Source organism: Oncorhynchus clarkii, chromosome 19 (assembly GCF_045791955.1).
Source record: "Oncorhynchus clarkii lewisi isolate Uvic-CL-2024 chromosome 19, UVic_Ocla_1.0, whole genome shotgun sequence".
NCBI classification, from domain to species: domain Eukaryota; kingdom Metazoa; phylum Chordata; class Actinopteri; order Salmoniformes; family Salmonidae; genus Oncorhynchus; species Oncorhynchus clarkii.
In genome coordinates this window covers 14,261,380-14,267,379 of record NC_092165.1, presented here as the reverse complement: position 1 = coordinate 14,267,379, position 6,000 = coordinate 14,261,380, and positions in this window count along the sequence as shown.

Genomic DNA, 6,000 nt, shown 5'->3' with positions numbered 1-6,000 from the left:
TTTTTAGGATGAAAAGAAACAGGATGCAGCTAAGCACAGGCAAAATCCCAGAGGAAAACCTGCTTCAGTCTGCTTTACACCAGACACTCAGAGGAATTCACCTTTCAGCAGGACAATGACCTACAACACAAGGCCAAATATACACTGGAGTTGCTTACCAAGAAGACCGTGAACGTTCCTGAATGGCCAAGTTACATTTTTGACTTAAATCTGCTTGAAAATCTAGGGCAAGACATAAAATTGCTGTCTAGCCATGATCCCCAACACCTTGACAGAGGTTGAAGAATTTAAAAGAATATTGGGCAAATATTGCACAATAGCATACAGGTGTGCAAAGCTCTCAAGAGACTTACCCAAGAAGATTCAACGCTGTAATCACTACCAAAGTATTTACTCAGGGGGGTGAATACTTATGTAATAAAGGTATAATAATGTTGTAGTTGTCATAAATCTTCAAACAATGTTAGAATTTTTGTTCCACTTTGACAGAGTATTTTCAATAAATTGTTGACAAATTACAATTAAATCCATTTAAATTCCAGGTTGTAACACAATCAAATGGAGACGTTTAAGGTGGGCGAAGACTTACGCAACGCACTGTATTGTAATAATTATCATAAGAAGGACCGAAGCACAAGGACAGTTGAATATTTACCTTACTGAGGTGCCGTAGATGGACTCTACATTCTATTATTGTCTCGCTGTCACACTGTTCTTTCTAAGCTAGTCTGCTGTCATCTTGAAAGGTATTGATCATAGGAGATGTGATGTAATAAGCTGTACCGTAATTCAAAGAACAATACACATAAATACTTCATTTAACCACAGCCTTTGAGCTATGACGCCAACCAATAAGAGCCTTTCTCTTCAGTCGATACGGAAGTGAACAGGAACCAATAACAATTTCCACGTTAGCGTTTTTGTTGTTGTTTAGACGTTTGTTAACACCGTGTAACTCAAAATATGACTAATTTAACTGCACAGCATCACATTATTTCCCCCGGGCAGTGTTTACTTTGCGTTGTGTTGGGAATTTTCCAGTACATGTGTGCACATTATACATCTTAGAGTAGTAAGCAGAATAAGTGCACTCTATATGTGTCTAGGTCATTAGGCTAAGGGATGCCATTACCTAGTCCAGTGAGGTACATTAGACGTGCATTAGGAGCATATGTTTGTATTACTTAAGCACCATTAGACATGCACCTGCCTTGGGAGTGTGCATGTCTGTTTATTTTTGTACCATTGCTATGGCCTAACGTTTACTATTGCTATGGGTACGTGAATTATATGAAAAGCACGAATGGATTACATGTGGTGTATATCTATGTGGACACCTGCTTGTCGAACATCTCATTCCAAAATCATGGGCATTAATATGGAGTTGGTCCCCCCTTTTCTGCTATAAGAGCCTCCACTCTTCTGGGAAGGCTTTCCATTAGATGATGGAACATTGGCTGAATGGAAGCAAGTCTCCGCAGCACAAGAGCATTAGTGAGGTCGGGGCACTGATGTTGGGCGATTAGGCCTGGCTCGCAGCTTGGCGTTCTAGTTCATCTCAAAGGTGTAAGATGGGGTTGAGGTCAGGGCTCTGTGCATGCCAATCAAGTTCTTTCACACCGATCTCGACAAACCATTTCTGTATGGACCACACTTTGTGCACTGGGGCATTTTCATGCCTAATCAGAAAAGGGCCTTCCCCAAACTGTTGCCACAAAGTTGGAAGTGTAGAATAATCTAGAATATCACATTGCATGCTGTAGCATTAAGATTTCCCTTCACCGGAACTAAGGGACCTAGCCCGAACCATGATAAACAGCCCCAGACCATTATTACTCCTCCACGAACCTTTACAGTTGGCACTATGCATTCAGGCAGGTAGCGTTCTGCTGGCATCCGCCAAACCCGGATTCGTCCATTGGACTGCCAGATGGTGAAGCGTGATTCATCACTCCAGAGAGCGCGTTTCCACTGCTCCAGAGTCCAATGGTGGTGAGCTTTACACCACTCCAGCCGACACTTGGCATTGTGATCTTAGGCTTGTGTGCGGCTAATCAGCCATGGAAACCCATTTCATGAAGCTCCCGACAAACAGTTATTGTGCCAACGCTGCTTCCAGAAGCAGTTTGGAACTTGGTAGTGAGTGTTGCAACCAAGGACAGACGATTATTACGCGCTACAGCACTCGGCGGTCCAGTTCTGTGAGCTTGTGTTCCTTACCACTTTGCGGCTGAGCCGTTGTTGCTCCTAGAGGTTTCCACTTCACAATAACAGCACTCACAGTTGACCGCGACAGCTCTAGTAGGGCAGAAATATGACGAACTGACTTGTTGGAAAGGTGGTATCCTATGACGGTGCCACATTGAAAGTCACTCAGCTCTTCTGTACAGGCCATTCTACTGCCAATGATTGCATGGGTGTGTGCTTGATTGTATACACCTGTCAGCTACGAGTGTGGCTGAAATAGCCAAATCACTCATTTGAAGAGGTGCTATACAAAAGTATAGCTTGTGAGACTTCCCTACGACATTGTTATCCAATTAGTCTCATGTGCCGGTAATAACCTCTTCTCTTCTTATGTCAGTCTGCAGATTCAGAGGCTGCAAGTCCTGGGGTCAAGCTGGAGAGGACTGGAGGAGAGGAGCACCAACGACACAGCAGAGACATCCAGACTGGAGCTCCCCATGTAGCCACAGAGGTCCCCACCACCTCCGCCCCAGCGCCGCCCAGTACCCGACGTAGCATCACGGAGTTCAGTGGAACCCCGAACGCATTCCTCAAGTCAGAGACCAACACAGAGACTGTAAAACACAGGCTCTTACACCCAGGATCTGACCACGGATCAGACCCAGAGAGACTGGAGCGACTGGTCTGTCCTCCTGCTCCTGGCTCGGAATACTTACCGGTATTTCACCAGAGCCAGAGGACAGTTCATTCCTGTTGTGACACGTTAGACACTGGTGTTGATGATCTGCCTTGCTCTTACACAACAGAGATGGACCCTGGCAACATGCCCTTGGGTTTAGAGACACAGACTGATCTGTCTAAAGGGGACTGGAACCGGTATAGTAGTAGTGTATACTCTGAAGGGTGCCTAGATAAGAAAGGGGAGGTTATAGTCGTAGACGAAGTGACTGTGAAAATGGAGGGCGACGTTCCTCTGACACTGAATGCAGACAAGACTCACTTAGGACTTGGACACTCACAAGGTAGAGATGTCTTAGATTACAGGGAAAGTTTAGAGACTAATCCAAATGTTGCGACCCACTCCCCTTTACACATTCTCAGGGATCGCGACACAGTGTCCACGTCGATGGGGCCTTCCGATTCACACGGCCGCATCCTTTTCTATCAAGTATTGAACTCAAAGGACCAAAGGGCCCAGGCTCAGGAAGGGGGAGCAACATCAGGCAATAGTAAAGAGAAACGGTTCATCTGCATGTCCTGTAACAAAGGCTTCAGCTGCCTCCAGAACGTAAAGACTCACCAGAGGGTCCACACAGGGGTGAAACCCTTCAGCTGTACCCAGTGTCAGATGCGCTTCTCCCACTCGTACAGCCTGAAGAGGCACCAGAGGGTCCACACAGGGGAGAACTCTACAGCTGCCAGTAGAGTGAGAAGCGGTTCTCCCACCAGAACCCGCTGAAGATGCACCTGAAGGTCCACACGAGAGAAAGGTTGTTGGCCTGTACGCACTGTGGGAAGAGATTCTCAGAGAAGAGCTACCTCAGGATACACCAGCTTAAAAACCATTCACTGTACAACATAGAAAGTAACCATTCCACAAGATAGCTTCTGATGTTAGATCAAACCCTGCATTAAAGTCAAAGATTAATTTTCATTATTGTTATTAGAAAAGATCCACAGATGCATTTGGAATAACGAGAGTAACATATTTCAGTGTTGAATATTCCTGGGTAGAATACTGCATCCAGCCAGGTATGAAGGTGTGTGTATATATATATATATATATATATATATAAGCCTAAAAACTCTGTTACTTAGTGTGTGTAGGCTATATGATGGTCACAAATTCCTATTTCATTACTTCCATTCAACTACACTTTTAATGAGAAAATGAAGGCAGTTTATCAAGTTCATGCAGAGTTTTTGTTGAGACGTACAATGCCGTCAGTGTTCTCACCCCTTGACTTTTTCCACATTTGTTGTGATAGACTGAATTTAAAATGGATTAAATTGAGATTGTGTCACTGGCCTACACACAATACTCCATAATGTCAAAGTGGAATTAAGTTTAGACATTTTTACAAATGAATTAAAAATGAAAAGCTGACATAAGTATTCAACCCCTTTCTTATGACAAGCCTAAATACATTCAGGAGTAAAACTTTGCTTAACAAGTCCTGTAAGTTGCATGCTCACTCTGTGCGCAATAATAGTGTTTAACATGGTTTTTGAATGACTACCTCTTCTCTGTACCCAGTACAATTATCTGTAAGGTCGCTCAGTTGAGCAGTGAACTTCAAACACAGATTCAACCACAAAAACCTGGGAGGTTTTCCAATGCCTCGCAAAGAAGGGCGCCTATTGGTAGATAGGTCAACAACAACAAAAACATTGAATATTGCTTTGAGCATGGTGAAGTTATTAATTACAGTTTGGATGGTGTATCAATACACCCAGGTACTGCAAAGATACATGCGTCCTTCCTAACTCAGTTGCCGGAGAGGAAGGAAACCGCTCAAGGATTTCAACATGAGGCCAATGGTGACTTTAATACAGTTATAGTTTAATGGCTCAATTGGAGAATTGAGGATGGATCAACAACATTGTAGTTACTCCACAATACTAACCTAAATGACAGAGTAAAAAAGAAGAAATGTACAGAATCCAACAAATTCCAAAACATGCATCCTGTTTGCAATTAGGGACTAAATTAAAACAGCAAAAAAATGTGGCATTTTTAAAAACTTTATGTCCTCAATACAAAGCGCTATGTTTGGGGCAAATCCAACAACACATCACTGAGTACCTACCACTCTTCATATTTTCAATGTTCTTATCCCTTGCTTGCTAGCTATCCAACTATGGCTAACTTAGTCACATCAAACAATGCAGGCCGAATAACAACAAAGTAGCTGCATTTACATAAGCTGTCTTTTAGTGACATTTATTTGGATACATCCATAACAATGAGCTAAATGAGGCGCGATTTCACCTGGCATAGAAAATGTGCTCTCATGAGGACACTTGTTCAGAGGAGCTAGCTAACAACACAGCTAACACAATCACTTCAAACGGAAGCTGGAAAGACTGAAAACTAGCTGCACTTCGTTTTCGTTTTACCTGTTTTCTTTTGACATTTCTTTGTACAGTGGAGATCAAGTTTATAAATTGTCTGGCTGGGCTGTTGAGACAGCGGATTGCGCAGTGAGATGGAACAGAGTAGATAGGCATTTCAACGTCATAGTTTTAGCCGGTGGTAACTAAAACCTGGAATGCAGATTTAAACAGCTTCCAGGATTAGTCCCACCCATTGTTTAATGATCAACAACTAACTTGACAGAGCTTGAAGACATTTTAAAATAATAATATGGAAGTATTGTACAGTCCAGGTGTGTAAAGCTCTGAGAGACTTACTCAGAAAGACTCAGCTGTAATTGCTGCCAAAGGTTATTTTAACATGTATTGACTCAGGGATGTTAATACTTATGTAAATTACATATTTCTGTATTTAATTTTCAATAAATGTGCTAACATTTCTAAAAACATGTTTTCAGTTTGTCATTATGTCATTCAGTGTTGTCACGATACCAGAATTTTGACTTCGATATCGATACCAGGTTTAGTATCACGATACTTGATACCAAAACGATACCACAAAAAAAAGGCGTATTTGCCAAAGTCACAGAATGGCACTTGATCCAGTCAGATCAACTCAGATACTGCTCTGTTCAATCGTTGGGCATCTTTCGAGTTCAATATCATTATATTTTAACAATTATATTCAAATGTACTTTTTTTTTTACCAATCTAACT